General features: G+C 35.5%; 1 protein-coding gene and 1 long non-coding RNA gene across 6 annotated transcripts in view; both read left to right on the top strand.

The window, feature by feature from the left end:
* The window catches only part of LOC6051146 (calcium/calmodulin-dependent 3',5'-cyclic nucleotide phosphodiesterase 1A), a 660,139-nt gene that overhangs the window by 172,600 nt on the left and 475,324 nt on the right, over nucleotides 1–12,215 (top strand). The window lies entirely within an intron of this gene.
* LOC119767905 overlaps nucleotides 1–12,215 on the top strand; it is a 101,082-nt gene that overhangs the window by 11,121 nt on the left and 77,746 nt on the right. Inside the window, exons 2-3 of the long non-coding RNA XR_005277782.1 lie at nucleotides 2,342–3,035; nucleotides 3,163–3,255. This is a non-coding gene — a long non-coding RNA (uncharacterized LOC119767905). The remainder of the gene's footprint in view (nucleotides 1–2,341; nucleotides 3,036–3,162; nucleotides 3,256–12,215) is intronic.

The raw sequence follows: 12,215 nt of genomic DNA, 5'->3' as shown, positions 1-12,215 counted from the left end.
TGCAGGGTTATTTTTTAGAGTATAACAATGTTGTACAAAGTTGTAGAGCAGACAATTACAAAAATTTTGATATATTGACATAAGGGGTTTGCTTATAAACATCACGAGTTATCGCGATTTTACGAAAAAAAGGTATGAAAAAGTTGGTCGTCATCGATCATGGCCGTTCATGGTCACCCGCGACAGACACGGACGACGAAACAAAGAGAAACGCAAAAAGTAACTTTTTCAAAACTTTTTTTCGTAAAATCGCGATAACTCGTGATGTTTACAAGCAAACCCCTTATGTCTACATATCAAAATTTTTGTAATTGTCTGCTCTACAACTTTGTAGAACATTGTTACACTCTAAAAAATAACCCTGCAAAGTTAGAAAAAACACGAAATTTTAAAATGAAAAATTTTGTTCTAAATGAAAAAATGACCCTTCTGGGTCAATGTAGATTCGAAAAGTACATTAAATTTCCCATAAAATGACATGTTCCAAAATTTTTTACAATCGAGTAACGGAAAATGGGAGAATTTTTAAAAATTTTTTAATGTATTTTTCGATGAAAAATACATTTTTTTGGAATTATGAGTACGCCATCAAATCAGGCGTCTAATTTTACACAAAGGTCCCTCTGACACCAAATTTCTATCTCATCACCGTTTCAGGCTGCAAATTGTTGAAAAACACCTCTTTTTCGCATGTTCAAAAATGGAAGAGGTCGTACCGCCCCTCCGTCACGAGATATCAAAAAACGGACCTCGGATTCGTGATCAGGGACAAAAGTTACCCCTTAGGACAAAGTTTCACGCAAATCGAAGAGGGGTCGGGGCAACTTTTCCCGATTTCGTGTGAGTTGGTAGAGAATTACCCACTTAATTTTACATCAAACCGCTTTTTATTGATTTTACAGTAAAAATGTTTGCACTCCAAAATTCAGTAGTAATAATTTGATAAAGTGCACTATTTCAGAGTAGTAAACTTTTTCAATTTTTTTTTCGGAAGATTAGACTATTCAAAAAATTAAAAATAATGTTTTTGTTGCTTTGAAAAAGAAACCATTAAAGAAATAATAGTTATTTCTTGACAATATCCAATAAGCCATTTTATCTAAATCAGTAATATATTGCAAACACATAATTTTTATTTTATCTGAATTTAAAAATCGCGTCTTATACTGATTCAAATCATTAATGCAATGAAGCTCCACTAAAAAAAATCGTTTCAAATTTATTCATAATAGTTAGCAAACAGCAAGTCATTTGAATAAAAAATATTTTTTTGCTATTCCGTCGTGAAACTACTTACTTTTCCTGTCATTCTTGAACGACGAAATAGCCTACTTTTCTGTACCAAAAATAACAGAATCAAATAGCAACACTTTTCAAAATAAATGCTGAAAAGTTCTGCTTTTCAGCATTCAAATGGGTGCTGAATAGTTGAACTTTTCAGCACTTGTTTCGAAAATTAACACTTTTCAAAAAAAAATTGATTTAAACGATTTATTGACAAAATACATGAAAATTTGACATAAAATTTGTGTTTTTTGGAATTGCAAAAAATGTTGTATGGAACTCGTTGCAAAACTTGATTTTTTCAGCACTCTTCGTATTTATCCAACTCGGTGAACCTCGTTGGATAAATGTACGACTCGTGCTGAAAAAAATCCTCTTTTTGCAACTTGTTGCATAAACTACTATTTTAGCAGTAAGTTTTTATTTTATGCCCCTGTTTTTTGGAAATCAGAAAAAAACACTTTTTATTAATTTTGCTTTAGACTTCTTCATATTAAAAAATAAAAAGAAGATGTTGGCTTGAGGTTAAAGCTTAAAATTAAATGATAAATTGATTCACACAAAATTCTTTGAAAAATCGGATATCAGAATAATAATTTGCCTGCTTTTTGAAAAATTATAAAAACAGGGGGTCTGTTTTTAGAACTCCTATTCCTAATTCAAAATTTATTCAAAAAGATATTCTATAGAGTTTTTTTTTCAATAGGTCCTATAAACATATGAAAGACAATAGTTTATAAAACCATTTTAACACTAGTTTTAAACCAACTATTTCCAAATTATTTAATTAAAAAACATAAAATGAAGTCAAATTATTTTCAACTAATACATGTTCTTAAAAAAAGAAGCGAAAAAATCCAAGTTCAAAAACCCCACTCTCCCTATTGTAATGTTCTCTGCATTGCTGGCATCAAACTCCGCATATTTCTCAGGAGGGTGGTAGGTGGAGCAGGAAAACCCGACAACGGGCACTGGCACTCGGAAGGAAAATCCGTCAACTCTCGACACCGAATGGAGTCGCGCGCGAGTTTCCCTCACGTATAGTTTCATTTCGCAGGTCTCTTTTGAAAGCCGCCGGCCGCGCTTGTGTCCACGGAGGGAAATCATCGCCCAATTGATTGCTGGAAAACTGCCAATCTGAACATAAACAGACACAAAGTTTGGTGTAGTTCTGTGAGGGGGTTCAAATCAATCGAGGGGGGCGAAAGCCAAGTGCGCGTGGAAAATTGAATTGTCTGACGTCTGTTGGAGAGGCAGCAGCAGCAGCGAAAAAAAAAGTTTACAATTTGTGCTTGTTTGGTTGGTTTTCCGCAGTGTAAGCGGTGGAGGCAGGAAAATTGCTTTCCAGAAAAGCAGACCAACCAAGAAGGGAGTTGTTCGTGTAAACAAGATTACTACTGCATAGCAGCATAGCAGCATATCTGCGAGAGTGTGCTGAGCGTAAGAAGCATAAAAATTACAAATTGAATCGTTCTCGTGTAATAGCATGTGAATTTGATTTGTGTATAAAGTGTTCGTGTGAAGAGGCAAAATCCAGAAGAATATACACTTTTCTGGATAAGTAAAAAAAAGGCAAAGTGCGAGAACCTCTTTGCGAAGGAAAAAGCAATTTTAACAGCACATATTTGAAGCAGTAGTAGCAGCTACTAGAGCGTTAATGTTAAGTGGCAGTTACTTGTGAAGATTTTCAAAGTGGCACCAGAGTAGCGGAGAAGTGTAAATCGAGATATAATTACGTTGATCACCGGAGTGTAAGTAGTGTTGCTTCAGTACCTTTGCTCCTCCTTAGCTAAGTGCGAGGGTGAGCGCTTGCCAGAGAGGAAATTGTGAAACACTGAAGAAGGGTGAAAATCAAGGTGAACCGTGTTTGTTTTGCAGGTGTTTATCGACGCAACGAGGGATATTTGTAGCAGTGCAGAGTCTGGTTCTGAAAGTTTGCTGAAACTTTTTGCGAGACAATTGGAAATCAAGGTATGTTTAATTTTCTTGGGATGCTTAAATTTTTAAGTTATTCATCTGACGAGATTTGCAAATTCACCGAATTCCAATTCAATTCCGCCTAAGCTTCAAATATCAAAAGTCTCTCCCCGAACAAATAAACAGACAACTGATACTTTTGAAACCCAAGTCAAACAATATAAACAGGCATGCGTCTTGAAGCGCTCAAAAAGTCAGTTGTTTGAGAATAATTCCTGTGATATTGCAGCACGCCAGAAATAAAGTATTGATGGCAGAAGAACGCAGCCACCGGTGAGCAGAATGAACAAAAACGGTAAAATTTTCCACTCTAGCGCATGGAATGGAAATTTTGCCATGATTTTGCCGCTGGGTTTGGTTGTGGAAGTGGAATATTTTACATTTCTTGTGCTGGGAAAGGTTCGATGCTTTGAATTTTGAAGAAACCGTAAAGGAGCCTTAGGGGATGATTAGGATTAAATTTCAAAATATTACAGCTAATCAACAGGATATGGTATGCAGAAGAGTAAGAAGCTTAGGGGAGAGTGGGGAGACTTGATCCCCTTTTTTTGTATCGCACATAACTCTGTCAATTTCTTACATAACTATGATCTTTTTGCATGAATTGAAAGCTTAAACATTCAACTATGTTTGGCTGATAAGGGTATTTCATCAGATAAACTCTTCGAATAATGCCAAGCGTTTTAAAAAAATATTTTAAACCGGCTTTTTCAAAATGTTGGGGGTAATTTGATCCCCCTTTCAACAATTTGAAGAAATCTCAAGCAAAATTTTCCTTATTTATCCAAACTTTTAATTTTCTATAAGATACAGCAATTTCAAATTAAACCTGTACGTTTGTGTTCAAAATATAACAAGTTTAGCGTGTAAAATATTTAAAAACTTAAAATTTTCTTTTTTAGACCGAAATTGAGCATGTTTACAAAGCTGGTAAATTTTGTTTACAAAACTTTTGAAAAATGGTTCAAACTGCAGTTAGTTATGTACAACTATACTGAAGGAAACTATGTACGAAAACCCAGCCAAATTATTTAATCATGAGGCTGATTCCAGTGACTGTAAAAATGCAGGGATCAAGTCTCCTAAACGCACTTTTTAAACAATTGATTGTAAAAATAGTATGACGATAAATTTAACGTCAAATGCGTAAGGGTTTTGGAGTTGATATGTTTATCAAACAATTCATGTATAAAAATATTTTTTGAATAATTTTTGAGTGTTTTCTATACTTATCAAAACAAAGAAAAAGATCTCTTGGAAGTTTTTGCAGCACTTCTTCGAAAAATGTGTGTAACTCAATTTAAACATTTTTTATTTTTTTTTCTTTGTATTCTACAATGAGTTTTAGTCAATTTCGCACAACTTTCTAGAACAAAGCTAATTGTTTTACCCACATGCTGACGAGATACAGGCTTGGGATCAAATCTCCCCGGGGATCAAGTCGCCCCACTCTCCCCTATATCAATTTATTGGAAATCAACACACGTGGCTACAAAGTGTCTTTCTATATTTTCCGAAAGGCAAAATTACCATGAAAAAGAAATTCAATAATTTTTTTTCGAAAAATTCGCCCCTCAAATTCAAATCAGCGCTTTCGTGCTATCTTGTCACACGTCGCTTTTTGACGTTCCGAGAAAAATCGCGTTTTTATGTTTGACCTTGAATAAAAAAAATTAGAGCGCGCAATGCAAACAATAACAAACACGTTTTATTTGGTTGAATTTGGTTGCCGGAGCCCTTACGTTTTTTAACATGCAAAAAAAATGTTTTTCGTTAAATCGTGATAACTTGGGATAATTGCAAACAAACCCATAAAAATAAAAAAAAGAAAATATTTTTTTCGAAAAGATCGGAAAATTTCACGAATATTTCATATTTTTACTTTGTAAATTGGACCAATTATTGCTGAGATATCAACGTTAAAAAATGGTGGTTTGTTTTGTGATACTTAGAAAACATCGATATTCCTGTTTTTAAACCTTTGCATGGCAATTTCTCAGCAACTAAAGGTCGCATAAGAGTGTAAAATTTCCCGGGGTTACAAAATTCCCGGAAAACGGGAAATTTTCAACAAATTTCCCCGGAAATCCCGGGAATTCCAGGGAAATTTTAAATTTAACGAAAATTATTCTGATCCTATTTCTGATTAATATTTCGCTATGAAATTGTATAAAACAGCAACTTTAATGTTCAAAATAAGTGTGTTTTTTTATGTAATTTTTTGAAAGGTGTACAAACTTTTTTTGCACCTTTTTTTGATTTTGTTATAGAACTTTTTATAGAAATCATATTTTCATGAGCTTTTTGTAGCAAAATGTTCGGCATGAGTTTCTGAACAAAACGTAGTACTAGGTTTTTGTCAAACTTTAAATTGTTTACATGTTTCATCACAAATTGTGCATAGTGCCCATGGGGTGTAAATACTTTTTTACATACTGTATAAAATTCATCCAATTTTGGCAAGGTAAACAAAAATTTTCGAATCTCTATATTGATCTTGGCCGGAAGATGTGAATATTTTATTTTCAAATGATAAAGCAAAAAAAAAAATCGTTAAAATCGTTGTCGAAAATAAAAAAGGTAAGATTAATTCCATCATAGCAAAATTTTTGTTGCCTGACATATAAGCATTAGGATGTAACAAAAATGACTTTTTGGCGGGCATTCAAGGGTTTGTTCCGGTGGGCATACTAAGCCTAAATCCAAAATATGAGCTTGATTGGACGTAACAGGAGCTGGCGCTCCGCCTTTCAATTTTAAATGGGATTTAACCCGTAAAAAAAGATTTTTTCAAAAATGTCACTTTTTGAGGCATTTTGGCCACTTAAGCGTTTATTTTCAACATCATTGGCGTGTAGGCCAGATCCTTGCGCATCTTTTGGTATATATAACATTGACATTTGGAGCACCCTGGAGCTCAGTACAGGCCTTCAAAGTTTGGCATTTTTTCGAAAAATCGGTCCCGGCAAAAAAGAGAGTTCAATTAGTTGGGTGGTGACGCGCGGTCAATTATGTGGCATTGTGTGTGAAAAGAAAAGAATTTTATTTCGTGTTTCATCCTGATTGGCTTGCTCAAGTCCTTCCTACATCATCGTTGATCGGGAGGCACGACGTCGTGTGAATTGTTGCATTAAAATAAGTTTAAGTATTACTGTAAATGACTGTAAAAAGTCCTTCCTATATCATCAATGTCGTCTGGGTAATCGTGATGAAAAATTACATTTATTCAGTATTTAAATACCTGTGCGCGAGTGTTTTGGTGTGCTAATTAGAAAGACCTTCCCATAGCATCGTTGCTCGGAAGGCTCGCCGACGGGTTTGTTATGAAAGTCCTCCCAATAGCATCGTAGCTCGGGAGGCATCGAAAAGCCAATACCTTATCCTACTAACCCAAAAAAATAATCACGTGATGCTTGAAGGAGATGCTGTGGATTCAACGGTCTCAAGCGGTATCAACAAGTATATAGCGAAAAACTATGTGCTTGATGAGTCTGCAACTTCAACTATCGGACTAACATTCCTCCCTTTTGTTGAACTGCAGGCTTCTTGGGAGGGCGCCGGTATTGACTAATAAAGTCAGGGTCTTCAGGGGTTAAACAGTGAACGGATGGTTGGCTCCCACTGATCATTTTTGATTCATTGTTTAACTTCAGCTGATCTGTCAATAACGGAGTAGCAGCTCATTGGCAGTCAACCATGCTCATGCTCATGCTCAAATCGGTCCCGGCAAAAAAGATATGCGTCGCGCCTCGCGACGCCCTAGACACCATTTGATTTTGCCGGGGCCGATTTTTCGAAAAAATGCCAAACTTTGAAGGTCTGTACCGAGCTCCAGGGTGCTTCAAATTTCAATGTTATATATACCAAAAGATGCGCAAGGATCTGGCCTACACGCCAATGATGTTGAAAATAAACGCTTCAGTGGCCAAAATGCCTCAAAAAGTGACATTTTTGAAAAAAATCTTTTTTTACGGGTTAAATCCCATTTAAAATTGAAAGGCGGAGCGCCAGCTCCTGTTACGTCCAATCAAGCTCATATTTTGGATTTAGGCTTAGTATGCCCACCGGAACAAACCCTTGAATGCCCGCCAAAAAGTCATTTTTGTTACACTCTAATAAGCATACAAAATTCCTAGTTGTGAATGCATTCAGAATGCATGCGTCAGAAATAAATATTATCTGAATTAAACCTTGACATGAAATTTACAGAAAAGCTAATTAGTTCAATATGAACAGTAGATTATTATTTTTTGTATATTTTCAAATGATTGTATTTCGGGAATTCCCGGGAGTTTTTCCCGGACGGGAAATTGGATGCTCTAGGTCGTATCAACAAAGTTCAAAAAAATAATTTCCATTTCATTTCAGGCTGCAAATTATTAAAATATGTGTCTTTTTCGAATTAAAAAAAATGGTAGGAGTCGTACCGCAAAGAGTCTAAGTTCAAGAATATCAACTTTCAAACAGGTATTTAGATGATTTTCAAATCATCTTTCATTTCAATTTCAAAACCTTGTTGTTTAGGTGAATTTGTTCGGGATCTAAAGTTAAATAACGCTAGCATAAATATGAAACGAGAACCAACGGGCCAAGGTATAAATAGGCGAAGCCTCTTCCGGAAGAGCACTTCCAACACAGACATGGCAGCCAGTAGCCGGCAGCATAAATTCACAGGGATCGATCGATGATGCTCCACAGGCTGCCAGGATTTTCCCAATGCAAATCTCTGTGTGTGTATGTGTGTGTGAGAGTGTGTTGGTTCAACCCAGCGGGGGGGTTGAAATTGCCAGCCCCAAAACCCAGCTGTGAGTGAGTGGATGAAGAAAAAAAAAGAGAGGAAAAGTGAGCAGAAAAAGTGCCAAAAGGTTACCCAGTTTTGCTCCACATCCAAATACATAGAATGAGAGTTACACAAACACACACCACACTCGTGAATTGTGTAGGGGCTGTCAGTTGGGGGTTTTATTCCGTGATTTGTGGGGGGAAAATTGACATCGCAGACCGTAACATGGCTCTCAACAGAGAAGGGGCGAGGAGGCTGGGGGGAGAGAGGTTAGATTCAGGTTCAGAATTTCAATTAATATTTGCTGAAATCAGATGACAGCTTTGTTTGTGTTTAACATCAGGTCAGTGAAAGGGGGTTAAGGAGGGGGAGAGAAGTGTATGATTGCCACACATTGTGCGCTGTTTGACTTCCAGCTGTCACGCTCGATTGCTAGTTGCGATTGCTTGATTAAAGTTTTTCAACAGAATGGAGCGCCTAGAATGACTGGTGATTGGTGCTTTTGAAACTTGTTTCGAGGAAGTGGGAGATGTGGTATTTGAAGTTATGGAAAAGTAATAAATTGAACATACATGTTTTTCGATATTGATTTGATCTTTGTGACATTTTCGTTAAAAGATTTTAAATATTGAAAAAAATAACAAACAATGTGAGCTTTACAGAATTCTACAACAAATATACAATGAAATAGACAATAGCTGTTATTTCCATATATGTCGTCTTAAGACACGAATTGAATCATCAATTGGGTCTTAAAATGAAGCTTAGATTGCTGACATTTTTATTTAAGCGAGAAATCCCATTTTTCTGAGTTCAATGACCCTTTGTACGACCACAAAGAGTTTAAAATGGATTTTTAAATCAATTTTGAAAAATTAACCTCGCGGTCTTGACGGTTCTTTGTAAGGGGAAAATGTTGTGTTAACAACTTTTTTCTGCATTAAAATGAAAAAAAAGTGATAAGAAAGGTTTTTTAAGCGTGTTTTTAAGCGTTGCAATTCCAGCTCAAATCAGGAATTATTCTGATACTTTTGTACCCGACCCTCTCCGATTTCAATGAAACTTTGTAGACATGTTATCCTAGGCCTATATAAGTCATTTTTTTGCATATGGAGCAAATAGTACTCGAGAATAACATTTGAGAAGGGCGTAAGGTATTTAAATATTTTTGTATTCTGTAATTTAAAAATTACTGTATCTCGAAGCCGTTGCGTCGTATCAAAAACTGGTCAAAGACAAACTTGTAGGAAATTGGACGGGCTTTCTGAAAAAAATACACTGAAACAAAAATACACGCCACATCTATGAGATTTTTTGATTTTTAAGTCTAAAACTTAAATTTGAAGGTGATGTCACGATTTTTTTTCGTTCAAAATTTTTGAGGAAATAGCCTGAAATGTTACCAAAAGACTGACGAAAAATGCAGGATGGTATATCTCTCCTAAAAAAATACAAAAATCATTTACTAAAACTGTTTTTTTGAAAAGTGGTCTAAACGTCAACATTTTTAAAAACCGGTATTGGGAATCGATTCTCCAGACAATTTTACATAAAAGTCTCCGTATTGACCATTGTCCTATGTCCAATCCTTGGGAAGATACAGCGGTTTATTAAATAAAAATGTTGAAAAAACGGGATTTTTGGTGATTTTTGACAATTTCTATATGACAGACTTGGTTTTTCAGTCTCGTAAATATTTTTAACGGAAAGCTCGTCCAATTTCCCATAAGTTTGCCTTTGACAGCATTTCAATTGGATGTAAGGGCTTACAGATATAAGCTGAATTACATTGGTTATAACTGAAAATAGAATATTTTTTTCAGTGTGGTAGAAACCAGGATAGTAAATTTGATTACGTAAATATAAAAACAATATAAATCAAAAAGCTGTCAGAGGCAAACTTATGGGAAATTGGACGAGCTTTTCGGTAAAAATATTTACGAGACTGAAAAACCAAGTCTGTCATATAGAAAATGCCAAAAACCACCAAAAATCCCGTTTGTTTCAACATTTTTATTTTTAAAACCGCTGTATCTTCCCAAGGATTGGACATAGGACAATGGTCAATATGGAAACTTTTATGTGAAATTATCTGGGGAATCGATTCCCAACACCGGTTTTTAAAAATGTTGACGTTTAGACCACTTTTCAAAAAAACAGTTTTAGTAAATGATTTTTGTATTTTTTTAGGAGAGACATACCATCCTGCATTTTTCGTCAGTCTTTTGGTAACATTTCAGGCTATTTCCTCAAAAATTTTGAACGAAAAAAAATCGTGACATCACCTTCAAATTTAAGTTTTAGACTTAAAAATCAAAAAATCTCATAGATGTGGCGTGTATTTTTGTTTCAGTGTATTTTTTTCCAGAAAGCCCGTCCAATTTCCTACAAGTTTGTCTTTAACCACTTTTTGATACGACGCAACGGCTTCGAGATACAGTAATTTTTAAATTACAGAATACAAAAATATTTAAATACCTTACGCCCTTCTCAAATGTTATTCTCGAATATTATTTGCTCCATATGCACAAAAATGGCTTATATAGGCCTAGGATAACATGTCTACAAAGTTTCATTGAAATCGGAGAGGGTCGGGTACAAAAGTATCAGAAAAATTCCTGATTTGAGCTGGAATTGCTCATTGTTTTCAGGTGTTTGGACTTCTATTTCCATTGCATTTTTTTTGAATATGTTTTGCCCCCTGATTTTTCGGACCAATTATGACATAAACATAAACTATTTAAAATATTTGCAAAGGCCTTATTTGAAATGAATCAAAAAAGCTTAATGATGGATATTTAAAAAGACCAAAAAGGCATTATGAGAATTGTTAGGTAATTATTTGAACAATCTTTTTGATTTAGTCATGCGAATAAAACTCCGATATCATTTTTTTGAATTTGACATCTGATTCAGAGGTCCAACCATTTGGCAAAAACAGAAAATGAAAAAATCCAACGTTTCCCTCTGTTCTGACTGATTATGAAAATCATTTCCCGTTTCCAGTCCCGTTACGCAAGCACGCACGTCGAGCAACCCGAAGGGGCGCGTTATTGCGCATATCACACCTTTGTTTACAACCGGAGCTCAAAAAGGCCCACATTTTTGTTTATTTAAATTTCACATTTTCAGCACGTTTCACATTTTCTCCCTTCTGCTTTCTCGGAGACTTGCTACTTGCCACTTGAGGGAAATTGCGAGATTCGAATTCTTCTTCACAAGTGTGTTCGTTCTGTTTGATGACTGTTTATCCCAGTATAATGTACTTCAAATCGGGAGGATGTACGTACACTAAGTGGTTGTACTGGTTGTTAGAAATTTATGGTGTTTTGCCCTGCGAAAGGAATGTGTCTTGAGTATATTTGCTTAGCTAACTACTTGCGTGATACGTTTTCTGGTTTGAGGATTTGATGATGCTTGCAGTGATCTTGAGCTGATTGGGGTTATTTTAGTAATTGAATTGATTATGATTCAGCTGTTGTAAGGTCATTCAGTTCAATTGACATAACTCAGATTGATGAACAAGTATTGATCCTACTCTCGTACAAGCCCAACCACTCAGACAAATTTCTCCTAATTTTATGATACGAATCTCATTTATTAGGGTCGTGCTGGTGATATTGATTTTCAGCCCAGTTTATGTTCCGGTCAGCGGCACCAGACATTTTGGAGGGGAAAATCACCTTCGGTCAATTGGTATGGGTTCGATCGTTAAATGAATAATTCCGTAACATCCCAGGTGGGTGTAAACCCACACCGTGTGTGCCCAGTGGTGTTTATATCTAAGGATCCATAATGAACTCCTTTTTAAGGACGTCATCTGTTCGCTGAAAAAGGTTAAAATATAATTATTTATATAACAAATATATTAATTTTCAATCCTTTCAAAAGATATTTAGTCAACGAAATACAATACAATCAATTTCAGCAAAAGATATTATACACCAAGGTATCCCAAGCTAGCAAGACCCCCAATTCATTCCGAGATCAAACACAATATTCGAATATTGAATAAATCATCGATATTTTGTTTTGCTTTCGGCTTCCGCAGTTCAGGCAGGCTCCAGGGCTGAATAAAATCGACATTACTCACAATCGCGCTTCTCATTTCGAATGCATCCATAAATCAACCGGATGAGGTACCTTTTCATTCGACGTGGAAAACCAGGTG

Source organism: Culex quinquefasciatus, chromosome 2, assembly GCF_015732765.1.
Source record: "Culex quinquefasciatus strain JHB chromosome 2, VPISU_Cqui_1.0_pri_paternal, whole genome shotgun sequence".
Taxonomy (NCBI): Eukaryota; Metazoa; Arthropoda; class Insecta; order Diptera; family Culicidae; genus Culex; species Culex quinquefasciatus.
The sequence above is the reverse complement of the archived record's forward strand: the minus strand, read 5'-3'. Positions and strand labels throughout refer to the sequence as shown.